We start from the raw sequence: 15,503 nt of genomic DNA, 5'->3' as shown, positions 1-15,503 counted from the left end.
ACTGTGAACTGGGAAATCACTAAATGTGCGCTGTACGCTGGGGAACATTTTGGGACATAAAATCTCACTCCAAGGATCTGTGAACAGTTGTCAGTCCTGTGTGTCCATGGATAAGTGAGTGTTAGTGCCTCCAACACTGGTCCAACAAATGCCCCGTTTCCACTATGTGGTATTGGCTCGACTCGACTCGGCTCAGCCTTTTTGTGTTTCCATTACGAAAAAGGACCTGGTATCTGGTACCTGGTACTACCTTTTTGGTATCACCTCCGCCAAGGTTCCAGGACCGGGGACCAGGTACTAAAACGTGATGTATAACACTGCAGACCACTGATTGGTCAGACAGTTTTCTCTGTGACCCGCTGTTTTACGAAAAACAGATGCGGAAGTGGACAGTAAATATAGCTGTACATTAAATCCACATGAGAACAGCCCAAAACCACACCAGGGTCAGTCGAGGAGATTCAGTCTTTGGTGGCCGACGTAAAAATTCAGACGAGACAACACGCAACGAGCGAGTTTATCAGCAACTCTCTGAACAGACGACACGGAAGTAACACGCTGCATCGCTATGACGACCAGGTACTGTAAAGTCGGTAGTATCTTGTAATGGAAACGGTCTCCAGGAATACTGAGTCGAGCTGTTTCCACGTAGTGGAAACGCAGCAAAAGACCACAACATTTCCAACCAGGCTCCAGCTCCACTAATCCAACACACATTCAGCTCCAAACCACTGCATTTACACTCACACCAGTTACTGAGCCCACAGCTGTAACGGGTCTGGTACAAAGGCTGAACCCAAATGCAAGACCAGAAGACAGACGTAAAGTCGAGTGTGTTTATTGAACACAGACACAAAGGTTAGAGCACAACACAGAATGATTAGTAAATCTGTGAAGACGCTGAGTTCGAGGCTTGACGTCTGGGCCGTGAGCGGGGTCAGCGGGCAGCCAGCGTGGCCGAGCCGGAAAAATCCCAACGGCACCCCGACTAGGGAAAAACAGAGGGATGTCAAAAAACAGACCAGGTCATACACGGGAAGGCAATATACTAGGCAACGGGACATGAGGGACAGGCTAAACTCACGGTCAGTAATCCAGGTGATGGGTCGAACACACAGGTAATCGTTGGAGGCTGAGGTACACAGGGGAAAGGCAGAATCGGTGGTCAGATAAACAAACCAGGTCACAACAGACGAGCAGGCTGAACAGGAACGGGCAGAATCGGTGGTCGGTAGACAAAACGGGTCACAACGGGCAGACAGACTGACAGGATCCAAAAACGCTGGTGAGTAAGTACGAGTGTAGCAAACAAACTGGCAAAGACAGAGGGGAAGACACAGGGTTTAAATACACAAGAGGGCAGGAAGACAATTAGACACAGGTGGAACACATCAGGGCGGAGTCAGGTAATCAGACACAGGTGAAACAATCAAGGAGGGGAAGTAAAGACACCAGAGATGACACATGAAGGAAACTGAACAAAATAGAACAGGAAATGACAGACAAAACAGAAAAGACAGACAAGACAGACAAAATCCAGACACAGTCTGTGAGCCGACATGAAAACAGCTGCACTCTGGCACCAACCACAACTCACAGTAATGCATTGTGGGATACATGGGGTCACTACTGTACAGTAGTGGTGTGTGATACTGCATATTTTAGTTTCGATCTGATACCAAGTAAATACAGGGCGAGTATCACAGATACTGATACTGATATGTTTCATTAATTAAGGTGGATGCATAATCAAATTACTAGATCTCAATACATTTTCATGACCTTTAAGTGTTTTGTGATGTTTCCTTTTTTATTATTAAGTAGTTAAAACCCAGGACAGAATTAGGACAGAGTTTATACGTAAATACTAAATACTTTATTATCAAAATAATTTTTTTTTTTTTTTCAGAAACAATAGAACAGTAACAAAATAATTTTTCCCCATACATTGTCATGTGTGGATTTTTTTTCTTAAATTAACAAAGTGCACAAAATGAACACCAGAAAACCAATTAAAACAAATCCTTTTTTTCAGATAGTGTTCAGAAACTGCAATACAAAAACTAAATTAAAACCATCTGTACCTTACAGCCTTTCTACAAATTATTCAGCTTGCCGTTGTCTCATTTTCGGCCTGAAAATCTGGACACATATCAATAGAGGGTCTGCACATACGTCACTGCCCCCCAAGGCCACACCCCTCGAAGTCAGACTGAGTGTCTTAAACCAACCTGCTCAACATGACGGAGTATAGCAGTAAACACAGCCAGAGCAAAGGACCATGGGAAATCTGAAATTAAATGAAGGACAGTTGGACTGGACATGGATCTGTACGAGCTACCAAAGAACAAGTGGTCCATGAACACTGACATGTGGACACACATGGAGGATCCAGACCTGATCCAGGGGGGAGGGGGTCAGCGCTATTTGGACCTGAAACTAATATACATGGTTTCATCAGGACTGACAACCAGGGTCCAAAACTAGGGCCCAGAACCAGCTGATCCAAAGGCTCCAAAACTAGGGCCCAGAACCAGCTGATCCAAAGGGTCTAAAACTAGGGCCCAGAACCAGCTGATCCAAAGGCTCCAAAACTAGGGCCCAGAACCAGCTGATCCAAAGGCTCCAAAACTAGGGCCCAGAACCAGCTGATCCAAAGGCTCCAAAACTAGGACCCAGAACCAGCTGATCCAAAGGGTCCAAAACTAGGGTCCAGAACCAGCTGATCCAAAGGTCATTTCCAGTAGACCGTGGACTGACCCCAGTGAATATATGCATGATCTACTGGGACTGAGCAGATTTACTGAGTCTAGTTCAGATCCAGTCCTTTATCCAACACAGATACTACTGCTGTGGACCAGCAGGGCACCACTGCATTCTGGGAAATTAGCAGATTTACACCACCTGGTTTAAATGAACACATTATTCTGGTAATATTCTGGCTTTAGTGTCAGAATATGACGACTTTAATCTCATAAATGAATGACATTTTTGTTAAATTACGAGTTTTTTTTTGTTACAACTACGGCTTTATTCTCATAACATTGTGATTCTTTTTATATTCAACTTTATTCTCATAAAATTATGGGTTTTATATCAATATGTTATGACTTTATACTTGTAGTGACCAGTGTTTTTATTTTCTTATGCAGCCTTAATACGCTGTCGTAGCTTTATTCTCCAGTTCCCCCGTATTCGCACAAAGTTCAGAATCACAAAATGAGACAAAAACCAGGAAAGATCTGATCATGAAACCAAGAGCTGCATTAAGAAGGACCGTTAGCCAAAACAATAGGTCATTTCAGGTCTGATTGGACCCAAAAATACAGCATCAGTGAATGTTAGCTGACACCAAACAGGATCCACAGATCTAGGTTTGGTTTCCTGGATTTGTGGATCCATCTCCTTCTCTTTTCTTTGTCTTTCGGTGTCTGTAAAACGATAGCTCCCACTGCTTTAAGAACCTGAAAATACAATCAACCAACAACAGCTCTGCCCCATTTTGGATTCAACATTGTTCTTCAGTTTAGACAGGATTGAAGCCAACGCTGTCACTCATCTCCCTGTTCCTGCCACTCAGTGGGCGGAACCACAGTGACTTCCACTAGTGGCGATGTCACATGCATACCCTCTGTATTTGGATCGATAATAATAATAATAATGGATTTGATTTTTTATAGCGCTTTTGTAGACACCCAAAGCCCTTTACATTATTGATCCGTTATTCATTTGCCCACCACTACTGTACGGCAGAACCCGGGAAATAAAAAAAAAAAAAGGAAGTTCGCACCGTTAGCTTGGCCGCGAATGCTAATGCTAATCTATTGTTAGCTGACATCTTAACGTTTAGGAGCTCGGGAAATGAACAAAATGTACAGATGCATTGTGGGATTTGTACCTGTCTGAATCACAAGGAAAAAGAAGGATTCACAGCAGTGGTGAGAGACAGATTTGTGTTTTATTTGTGTCGTATTTTACTGTCCACACTTTCCAAATATTTTTATGAGGACAAGGTCAGTGATATTTGACTGTTCACCGCTGGTTCCGTTAGCGCGGTTAGCTTAGCCGCTAATGCTAATCTCTTGTTAGCTGCCGTCTGGGTAACATTTGGGAGCTTTGGGTCCGTTCACTCAGTTGAAGCCTTTGTGTTTTTTCACAGCTTTATCCAATAAAACGGACAGAAAAGTGTGCACAGTGGAGCTGTCTTTAATTGTGTCTCTTTTCTTGTCTTCCCCGTTTGACCGAGGAGGGAGGGGGAGTCGGCTGACAGCGCCAGCTGAGGAGGAAGAGGCGCCGGTGGAGCCGGACCGGACCGGACCGGACCGGAGCCGGACCAGTGAAGGTAAGGTGTCCTCTAGTCTGTGTCCAGTCCACTCAGACCCATTTCCAGCTGGACTGTGTGAAGGACAACCGGTGCAGGCTGTTGACAGAAAAGCCACTTGGAGCTGCAGTCTGAGCTGCTTTAAAGCTGTGTGTATACAGCCTGTTGGACACAAATGAACTGGTTTAAAGCTGTATGTATACAGCCTGTTGAACACAAATGAACTGGTTTAAAGCTGTATGTATACAGCCTGTTGAACACAAATGAACTGGTTTAAAGCTGTATGAATACAGCCTGTTGGACACAAATGAACTGGTTTAAAGCTGTATGTATACAGCCTGTTGAACACAAATGAACTGGTTTAAAGCTGTGTGTATACAGCCTGTTGAACACAAATGAACTGGTTTAAAGCTGTATGTATACAGCCTGTTGAACACAAATGAACTGGTTTAAAGCTGTGTGTATACAGCCTGTTGAACACAAATGAACTGGTTTAAAGCTGTATGTATACAGCCTGTTGAACACAAATGAACTGGTTTAAAGCTGTGTGTATACAATTATTTTTTTAGATCAACAATACTAACATTTATGAATAACAGGATAATTAGCAATAGTAAGTATATAAGTTTATTACTAATAAAGTGCTGGTACTGACCAGATCATCATGGGTAATGTCACCGTCCACCAACAAAAGTTTTCACATACACATGCTATTCAAAATCCAATATTTCTGAAAATATAGCTTCCACTGTCAAATAATATCAGTAGTCTGTGCACAAATGTATTAGCATTATTTCAACACAGCTCTATGCATTTCTTACAACTTTTTTTTTTGACAAAAATGGCCACTCATTTGACCCCCTAAGTAAATTGTAGCCGAGCCTGTTGAGCCCAAATGAGCTGGTTTAAAGCTGTGTGTATACAGCCTGTTGAGCACTAATGTGGAAACAGGTCAATGGACAGAGACTGGACTGTGTCAGCCTCACCTGCAGACACAAACCCAGAGAAAGGACACAGGGAAGACCTGACTGATACCTGTGGAACTGCTCATCTACACTACCTCAGTATTTAGACACCACTAATACTATTGGCTTTACTCACATTTGACATTTGTTTCCACTGACATGTCATCCACACTGGAAAGTCACTGTACTGTTGGAAATGTGACTGTTGTGAGTGTAGAAACATGACTTAGTTTAGTTATAGTATGTCGTCATTTGAAATATACATCCATTATAAGCCTCCTCTGAATGTATTCTTTAAACACATCAAACCTGTAAAGGCCCAGTTGTTCAGTTCTGAGCTTTAAGAGTCTGTATCAGACACTAAACCCACCTGGACATTCTAACAGTGGCTTAACCCTGACTCTGGGACCAGGACTAAATCACACATCAAATCCTTTCACCAGTGTTATTTAGTTTTGGTTCCTGTTTCATCCAATACAATATTAGTTTTTAATAGTGCAGTCACTGATGCTATTGTAAAATAATGTGAAAGTGACATATTCAGTTTTCTAATGTCAGCTCATAACATCATGTCGACAGCATAAGGCAGTGGTGTCAAACTCATTTTAGTTCAGGGGCCATATCTTCCCAATATGATCTGAAGTGGGCTGGACCAGTAAATTAATAACAATAATATATAAATAATGCCAACTCCAAACATTTCAATGTGTTTTATGGTGAACAAAGTAAAATTACATTATGGAAACATTTACATCTGTAAACTGTCCTTTTAAAAATGTGAATAACACAAACAACCATGAAAAAACTGAAATTTGGAGAGGTTCCAAGATGGCGTCAGTGTGAGCAGTCGTGTTTTTGCGCTCTCCCTGTCCACCGGCTGATAATTTACCAGTTACACCGCCGACACTCATTTTTTTCGGATTTTAAGCAGCTGATCTCTCTCAACAATGTCTAAACCTACTAAACAAGGTCGGCCTAAACAACTTCGTGAGCCCTCGGAGGATTGTGCAAACCGTGAAGAGGCTAGCACTGGCTACACTGGCGCCGCCATTGCTGCTTCTGAACTTTCTTCAGAGGCACTACTAAAGCACATTTCAGAGACAGTTGCAGGGGAGGCCAGGCGTACTCAGACTATCATGAACGAAGCATTTGCTAAGTTTGAGTCTTCCTTGGACACTAAGATCGATAACATTATCAAACGCATTGATGATGTTGCTGCAGCCTCTGATTTACATGCCTCTCGCTTGACCGAGGCGGAGACGCGCATCTCTGGGCTCGAGGACGAGGTCACACCGCTGAAAAGGAAAGTAGCTGAGTTGGCTCAAGCTAATACAGAGCTGATGGCTAAGATCACGGACATCGAGAGCCGGTCAAGGCGGGATAACATTCGTATATTAAATCTGAGGGAGTCCGCAGAAGGCAGTGACCCAGTCGCCTATTTTGAAAAGTTTCTCCCTGAACTCCTGCAGCTGCTGGTCCCTGATATCCAAATCGACCGTGCGCACCGCGGCTTCGGCGTCCCCTCGGATGGCCGTCCTCGCCCCGTCGTTATCAAGATTCACCGCTCCAAAGACGTCTCCTCCATCTTTTCCGCTGCCAGACGCATGGGCAATCTCCAACATGAGGGCCGTCCTCTTCGCATCGCGCCTGATATTCCATCCTCGGTCCGGGTCGCCAGGAGGGCGTTCAATGACATCTGTACGGATCTCATCAAGAAGAACATTCGCTTTCGGATGGCGTTCCCCGCTGTGCTATCTTTCGAGATAAGTGGAGTTAAAAAATCATTCAAAGATCCCAAGGATGCCAGGGCTTTTTTGGCATCTCAGTGATTAATGAGATCGCCTCTCGTGACTATTTTGGACGCTGGTTTGAAGACTGATTGGTGAGTGTATTTTACTTTGCGATTTTCTGTCCCCCTCAATATTTTGCAGGGCTGCTTTTGAGCTCTACAGACACTCAGTGATTATCATCTGTGTTATGGTAATGCTGTGCTGTTTCTATATGGCCCTGTAGTTATTATTCTTTTCAACGTGCCGGTATCTTAATGTTAAAGCTGTTTCTGGCTGTTATATTTTTTCTTGAGCTTTACTCTTTGGTTCTTTTTTACCTTAATGTGCAACATATTGCATGGTGGATGGGGAGGGATGAGTGAAGATTCGAGGAACCTCAGTTTGTTGGGTTTTTTTTTAGCATATCCTGATTGTGGCAGGATGAGTAGTGAAGGTTTTTTTTTTCTCCATAGGAGTTTTAGATATGGTTGTTCCCTATCTCCTCCTTATTTTCTTTTTGTATTATTGTGTTGTTCATGTTTTGTGCTTTCTGTTGTATTGGTTCTTCTCAGGTCCAGGACTTTATATTTTTGTCTTACATCATCTGTACATGTGGTTTTTGCTTTGTTTTTACTTAAATGCCAAACACCACCCATTTAAAATTTTTTAGTCTTAATGCAGGGGGCCTCAATAAGCCAGTGAAACGTGTTGCTATACTGAACTATCTGCGTTGTCAGGGAGTCCAAATTGCCATGCTACAAGAGACCCACTTGTTGAGAGGTGAGATAAACCGTTTAGCTAATAAATTTTATAAAGTTGTTGCACATTCCTCTGCTTCAAATAAATCTAAAGGGGTGGCAATTATTTGTCGACACAATTTGCAATTTAAATGTCTGGATTGCTGGTCCGATAATAAAGGGAGGATAGCAATGGCAAAAATTCACATAGAACAGACAGACATAGCTCTGTTGTCTTTATATGCCCCTAATAATTTTGACAAAGGGTTCTATGATCAGATTACAAAAATAATGCTTGAACTATCTAGTTTTAAGTTTATTGTAGGCGCTGATTTTAACGCTGTGATGGACCCTTCCCTTGACAGATCTAGCCTTTCCCAAAACGTAGATCAAAAACATGCCACAGAAGCACTTTGCACATGGGCTAATGAAACTGGAGTTGTTGATCTCTGGCGTATATTGAACCCCAGTACCAAAGATTTTACACATCGGTCTGCCAGACATAAATCCTTTTCACGCATTGATTATTTTTTTGTTTCCAAAAGCTGCTTTCAAAATGTTTCCAGTATTACTCACATGCCCTTCTCTCTTTCTGATCATAAAGCTGTAATCGCCCGTGCTTCTTTACTTTCTCACCCAGCCTGCGCCCCTAGGTGGCGTTTCAATACTACCTTCCTACAAAGTGATGATTTTAAGACACAGTTTATTTCTGAGCTGAAGATCTTTATCGATATTAATAAGGGTTCAGTTAGTGATCCTAGGATTCTATGGAACGCTGTTAAAGGTTTTATTCGCAATAATGCTACCAGCTATGCCTCTCACATTAAAAAATCCAGAATGGCCAGATTGCATATTTTGCAGAGTAAACTTGCCGTTTTTGATAATCTGTTATAACAATCCTATGATGAAGAAATAGCTTTAGAGTACGACCTAATTAAAAAAGAAATTAACAATATCCTCAAACACCGTGCTGAATTTTTAATACATAAGACTCGACAGTTTTACTATTTTAATGCGGCCAGACCTAGCCATTTACTCGCACTTAGATTGAGGGCTGATGAACACTTTTCAGATATTACATCCGCTAAAGCTGTTGATGGGCAAATCTTGGTAGAGCCTAATGATCTTAACTCTGTTTTTCGTTCTTTTTATGCTAATCTGTACAGCTCTGAACTTATACAGGGGTTGGACAAAATAATGGAAACACCTAACACTGTGGCATCATAGAAGGTGTTTCCATTATTTTGTCCAACCCCTGTATATGATGAAAAGACCTGCCATGATTTTCTTGGAGGTGCTCATTTGCCCAAGTTGCCTGAGGAGGACTTGCCTAAATTAAACTGCCCTGTCACATTACATGAGCTTAAAGAGGCCTCCCTAGATATGTGCAGAGGTAAGTCCCCTGGCCTGGACGGAATTCCTCCTGAATTTTACGTAACTTTTTGGGATCATTTGGGGCCTTTAATGTTTGACATGGTGCAGTTTGCTTTGGAGGCAGGTTCTTTTGCTAGAGACGTAAATTCTGCGATTATATCACTCCTGCTTAAAAAAGATAAGGACCCACAGGAATGCTCTAGTTATAGGCCCCTCTCCCTTCTGAATGCCGATTTAAAAATATTTGCCAAATTACTTGCGCGTAGACTTAATCCTTTAATGACCAAATTGGTCAGTTGTGATCAAACGGGCTTCATTGAATCAAGGTCTTCCTCTGACAATATGAGAAGACTACTTCATATCATACATGGTGCCTCAACACTACAACTACCTGCAGCGGTTTTTTCTCTGGATGCCATGAAGGCGTTTGACCGCTTAGAATGGCAGTACATGTGGTCTCTATTAGAGTCATTTGGTCTGGGGTCCAATTTCATAAACATGGTCAAAGTGCTATACAGTAATCCAACAGCCTTGGTACTTACGGGTAAAGTTTGAATCTCTTGCATAACAGTGAACACTTTCTTAGTGCCATCCACCAGAAACAAACCGTGTGTTTACAAACCGACCCGGGAGGGCACTTGGGCATCTTCGGAATTTTGTCACGACATGCATTGTGGAAAATGAAGGTTCGCGCAGCCACCTGACAGCGGCAGTGTGACCATATGGTATTATATGGATAAAACAAACATGTGGAAACGGCTGGAGGAATATGCATAGAAAGAAGGGAGTTCCTGCCGTTTCCGATTGTGTCTGTTCCAGCTGCCACTGTCAGGTGGCTGCGCGAGCCTTCACTTCCCACAATGCACATTGTGACAAAATTCTGAAGATGCCCGAGTGACCTCCCGGCTCGTTCGTAAACACATGGACTGTTTATGGTGGATGGCACTAAGAAACTGTTCACCGTAATGCAAGAGATTGAGGTGAGTAATCACAGAAAGACTTACAGATTCATGATACTGAGAATATGACTGAGGTTTGACAGATTTGATGAAAAATTGGTCACGAAAGTCTCCAGCACCTTCAAATAAGCAATAAATAAATAAAACATGAGACCCATTTGTGTAGATTTAGGCCATTTACTCAAAAACATGTTGAATATGAATCCAACAGAAAACCATCAAAGCTGCATTTGAACACCAACACCAACCAGACCAACACCGTTCAGGAATTTGGAAAAGAACATCCTTTTCATAGACATATTGGACAGACGTGTTGGAAAGGGTCCATGTTGACCTGGAGAAACACTGGGTCCCATTTGGAGCCTGGATCCACATTCAGAGGACTTCTGTGATGATGAGACACCTGTTTCATGTGGTTTTCTTGGTGGTGTTTGTGTTGGTATTTGAATCAGATTCTCTGTCCTTCACTCACATTCACACACTCTTAAACAGACTGAACATCAAACTGAGGTTCTGCTTCAGGATCAAATCTTTCTTTGTTTTGATGCTAAATAGAGTCTTGTTGGTGCTACTTTGATGTCAGTGTTGGATTATGGGAGATTATTTCAATGAAGGCATCATCACTGTGTTTTCATGCTGTTGATCCTGTTTATCTCGATGTTCTGAGGTTTGATCCAAACCTTCAAACATGACCTCATCATTGTGTTTTATCTGCTGCAGTTGGATGGACAGACTGAAACACTGCTATTCTTTTATTCATACATGTATTTAATTAGTACTTCCTTCATATTTACTGGTCTCCATCTGTTGGAATGACTTTAAGTTTGTGTAGTTGAACAGTTCCACATTGGGGTAAAAATCCTGCATGTAAACACTGATCGGCCTTTACACATGTTCATTTAATGGGTCATATACTTATGTTCATAGGTTATGGATTAGATCCTGTCACAGATATAGTTTTAAATGGCGAATTTGAGGCTTTAATTAGATTCAAATAATTGAATAATGATAGAAATTAGTTGTTTGTTCAGTTTGGACGTACAGTTGTAGTTCCCACTCTGGACCAGGTGGTGGCAGTAAGGCTCATTCACATTTATGGACCAACACCTCCCACACATTCAAACTAAAGGCTGTTGATGAAATGTGAGCAGTAGAAAGTCCAGATGTTTGTGTTAACATCTACACAACCACATGTCCACAAACACAACTACACAACAGAACTACACACCACACAAACGCACTGAGGATCCAGGCCAGAGTACAAATCCAGCAAACAGTGGTTCAGTGAATGTGGTTTTGAAGGTGTGGAGGTGGATCAGTTTGTCAGAGGAGACTCTGTAGAAGGACACAGATCCAGCAGGACAGTCCACATACACTGATACTGTACCAGAGAAAGAGGAGGAGAAGATGTGGGAGAGGAAGGAGGAGGAGGAGGAAAAAGAGGAGTACGGAGAGAGGGGTGTGGATATGTAATTATGACAGACCTTGTATCTACCATTATTACAGACCAGACTCCAGGACTGATCGTTGAATCCAAACACACAGTCGTAACTGTTTCCTTTCCTTTTGATTCCTCTGTAAGTCACTGATATATTAACGTTTCCACTCCACTCCACCTCCCAGTAACAGTGACCAGTCAGACCAGTTGAACTCATCAGCTGAGGATAGAAGTCAAATCTGTCCTGATGATCAGGATATGACTGAACCTCCTTCACTCGTTCTACCTTCTTGTTGTTTTCAGACAGTTTGAGTTCTTCGTTCGCTGTGTTTGGATCCAGGGTGAGTTCACAGAAATCTGATGGACAGAAGAAAACACAATCCAGCTGCAGTTATTGATCAGTGATCAGCTGATTGACTGACAGTCTGATCACATCACTGGGTTCAATTCAACTGTTATTGATGGATGGATCATGTGTGAGTCTGACTCTGATCAATAACAGATAAATCCAGTGTTTTATAGACGGATCTGTTGTTTCTGAGCGCATTTTCACCAACAGACGTTCAATAAAAACAGAATAGATTTAATTTTCCTGTTTGATTTTCCTGATCTCAAACAGCAGATTCAACATTTCTAAAGGACTGGATTTTCCTTCTTTGTCAAACAAAATCAAATGGTATTGAACATATTTTCAGTTATCGACAGAAACACAAAGAATTGGACAAATGATGGATTTGAGCCCCAGGTTTAAATCAGTTCAATATGTGAACCATTAAAGGAAGTGTTGAAAAGAACAAGTGAGTGGAAGTGTCCAAATGTGTGCATGGATTTGATCAGAACGTCATCCAAACAGTCCAGAGAGTGGCTGGATGGAGCTGACAGCCAAAACCATTGGGAGGTTTATGAGCAGGAATCTGCATTGAAGACAATTAGAGGATGGAGCCAGTGTTCAACATGAAGGTTGAATGTTTGTGTCATGGTTTGGACTGGGCTCACATGTCCCAACAGCTTCAGGGCTCAGATCAAATGTGTGTCTTTACAATCATGTTGACAGCAGGAAAAAAACCAACAACACAAATGGACCAGTGAAGGACGGCCCACTGGAACCAACTGGTTTCATGGATCCACTGAAACAAACTGGTTTAATGGATCCACCACAGGATTGAAATGTGGAAATGGACTAAAACCATGTGACAAATGTTGGATTGAATTGATGAATCCATATAGAAGAGACTGGACCCAACCACGGACCATGGACTTTGGTTGGTTTGTTTTAGGAGTCGTAGTATGTTGCGTTTGGTTGAATTGTTGTTCTTTTTGTGGGTTTAATGGTTTTTGTGTTGATGCAGTGGTTCAGACAGACGTTCAGAATGGAATCCATCCATGTTTAGATGTAGAATGGCCCCTGGATTATTGTTTGTCCATTTAATTCTTGGTCCCACAGTGACAGTACAGACTGTAAATGTGCATAAAGACACTAGAGCTCTGATATGTACTAAAGTTTGGGACTGGACCTGAGGACTCACTGCTCAGGGTATGTGGGTCCATGTGGTACCAGTCCTGACCAATCAGCTATCAGCTCATCCTTCCACTAAACTGACTGTCTCATGAACACTTTAGACCAGGGGTCTCCAACCTTTTCTCCTCTGTGAGCTACTTTTACATAATGAAGTTGCCGGAGGGCTACTCTAATTTGGCAACATTTATTTACATAGCTAACTGTAATACATATGTATAATACGTTTGTAATATTGTGTTCCTCATTTACTATTTTATTTATTTATATTTCTTTGTTTTAACATTTACAATACTTAAAAAGTGTTAATATGAAACTATTATTTTACTTTTAAGAAAATCAGTAGAGTAGAAAAAAACAAAAGCATCTGCATGCCGTATTCCTAAATATTTTAATACTATGTCAGATATTATGAAATGGAACAATCTTGCATATTTTTTATAGCATCATCAAAAACTAATAATACACACCTGTATGTGCATTTTTAATACTTCGAAATTGTGAAAAGGAACGTTGTCACTCACAATAGAACTTCACCAGCAGGTGCTGCTGTATTTCTGAAGGATTTGACCTTTTCTAAATTCATATATGCTGTCAAAACATATTAGTTAAAAGCAGAACAACTTTGTGCACATAAATCCACCATCCCACTGTCACTCCTACGGAGTCATCACACTGGAGTCAAACGCAGAGGCACCTGTTCAGGTCCAACTGCAGCTGTATGAGCGCATGCTCACATAGAGCACGTTTGTGCTGGTCCAGATGTGAACCACTTTACTGATGCCTCTGTTGAAGCATTGGCCTTGGTCAGTTTAATGAACATGGACTGTTGTTTTTGGACTTTAGTTTTCAGCTCTTTTTCCTTCTCTTTACGGAGTGTTATGACCGGCTCAGAGTCATAACATAAAGGAGGACATAAAACCAGATTGAATGCAAAAAAAGAAGGGATTTATTAATAAAAATAAAGAATGAGAAAAAAAGAACAAACAGCAAAAAGCTGTGTGGTCTGCTGGTGAGCTGAGGAAAAAAGTGAAGAGGCAAGAGAGAGCAGCAGGAACTGAGCCCTTTATACAGGCCCAGCCCTTCACTTCCAGCAGGTGGACACAATCGGGCTGGTCAGCCCATCAACACAGCTCTGCAAGACAGGACAGTGAAGCAGGCAAACAAAGTAACACATAACACCCCTTCCCTTAAATTGACAGCCATGCTGTCAACATCTTAAGGCATGTGTGAAAGGGCATCAGCCACAATATTATCATGCCCCTTCTTATGCCGGATTTCAATATCAAAATTCTGGGCCGTAAGAGCCCATCGCATGAGCCTTTGATTGCTATTATACATGTGATTTAAAAAGACAAGGGATTATGGTCAGTAAAGACCACCACTGGCTGTAGTGTAGAACCAACAAAAGCCTCAAAATGTTGGAGAGCCCAGAGCATGGCTAAGGTCTCTTTTTCAATGGTGCTATACTTACATTGAGCTGCAGAGAACTTCTTGGAGAAGTAGCATATGGGGTGATCAATACCAGAAGAATCCTCCTGCAGAAGTACAGCACCAGCACCGGTACCACTTGCGTCGACCTCCAGTTTAAAGGGCACTTCAAAGTTGGGAGCCAGCAACACTGGGGATGAGCTAAGTATGGGTTTAGTTGTCTGAAAAGCCAGCTCACACTTAGCATCCCAAACCAAAGGAAATTCAGCAGAAGCAAAGTTTTGACAAAAACCTCAATAATAACTCGCTAAACCAAGAAAGCGATGCAACTCCTGCTTAGTGGTGGGAACAGGAAACTCAGAAATAGCGGTTATTCTTGCATCAGCTGGCCGCACCTGACCCTGACCAACCTTCTTGCCAAGGTAGGTAACAGTGGCTTTGGCAAACTCACATTTTGCAAGGTTCAATGTGAATGAAGCATCTTGCAAACACTAAAACACAGTGGACGAAGTTTCCACATGGGTCTGCCAGTCAGCCGAGTAAACTACTACATCATCAAGTTATACCTCGCAATGTGCCGCACCAGACAGCATGTGCTGCATTAAGCCGTCGGAAGGTGGCAGGGGCATTGCACATGCCAAAGGCCATGACTGTATACTGCATGAAACTGTCTGGGGTTACAAAGGCAGAAATTTCAGAAGCACGCACCATTAAGGGCACTTGCCAGTAACCCTTTAGTAAGTCCAACTTGGTGACATAACAAGCAGCTCCGACTTTATCTATACAGTCCTCCACACGGGAAGTGGAAAAGACTCAGGCTTTGAAGCAGCATTAACTTTTCTAAAATCAGTACAAAAGCATGGTGTCCCATCAGATTTTGGCACCAACAAGCATGGAGAGCTCCAGGCACTGGAACTAGGAACTGCTAAGCCGTGCTCCTGCAAATACTTAACCTCCTTCTGCATTGTAGCCTTTTTTGTGGGATTCACACGA

The sequence above is a fragment of the Sphaeramia orbicularis genome, chromosome 6 (assembly GCF_902148855.1).
Source record: "Sphaeramia orbicularis chromosome 6, fSphaOr1.1, whole genome shotgun sequence".
Taxonomy (NCBI): domain Eukaryota; kingdom Metazoa; phylum Chordata; class Actinopteri; order Kurtiformes; family Apogonidae; genus Sphaeramia; species Sphaeramia orbicularis.
Note: the sequence above shows the minus strand (reverse complement) of the source record.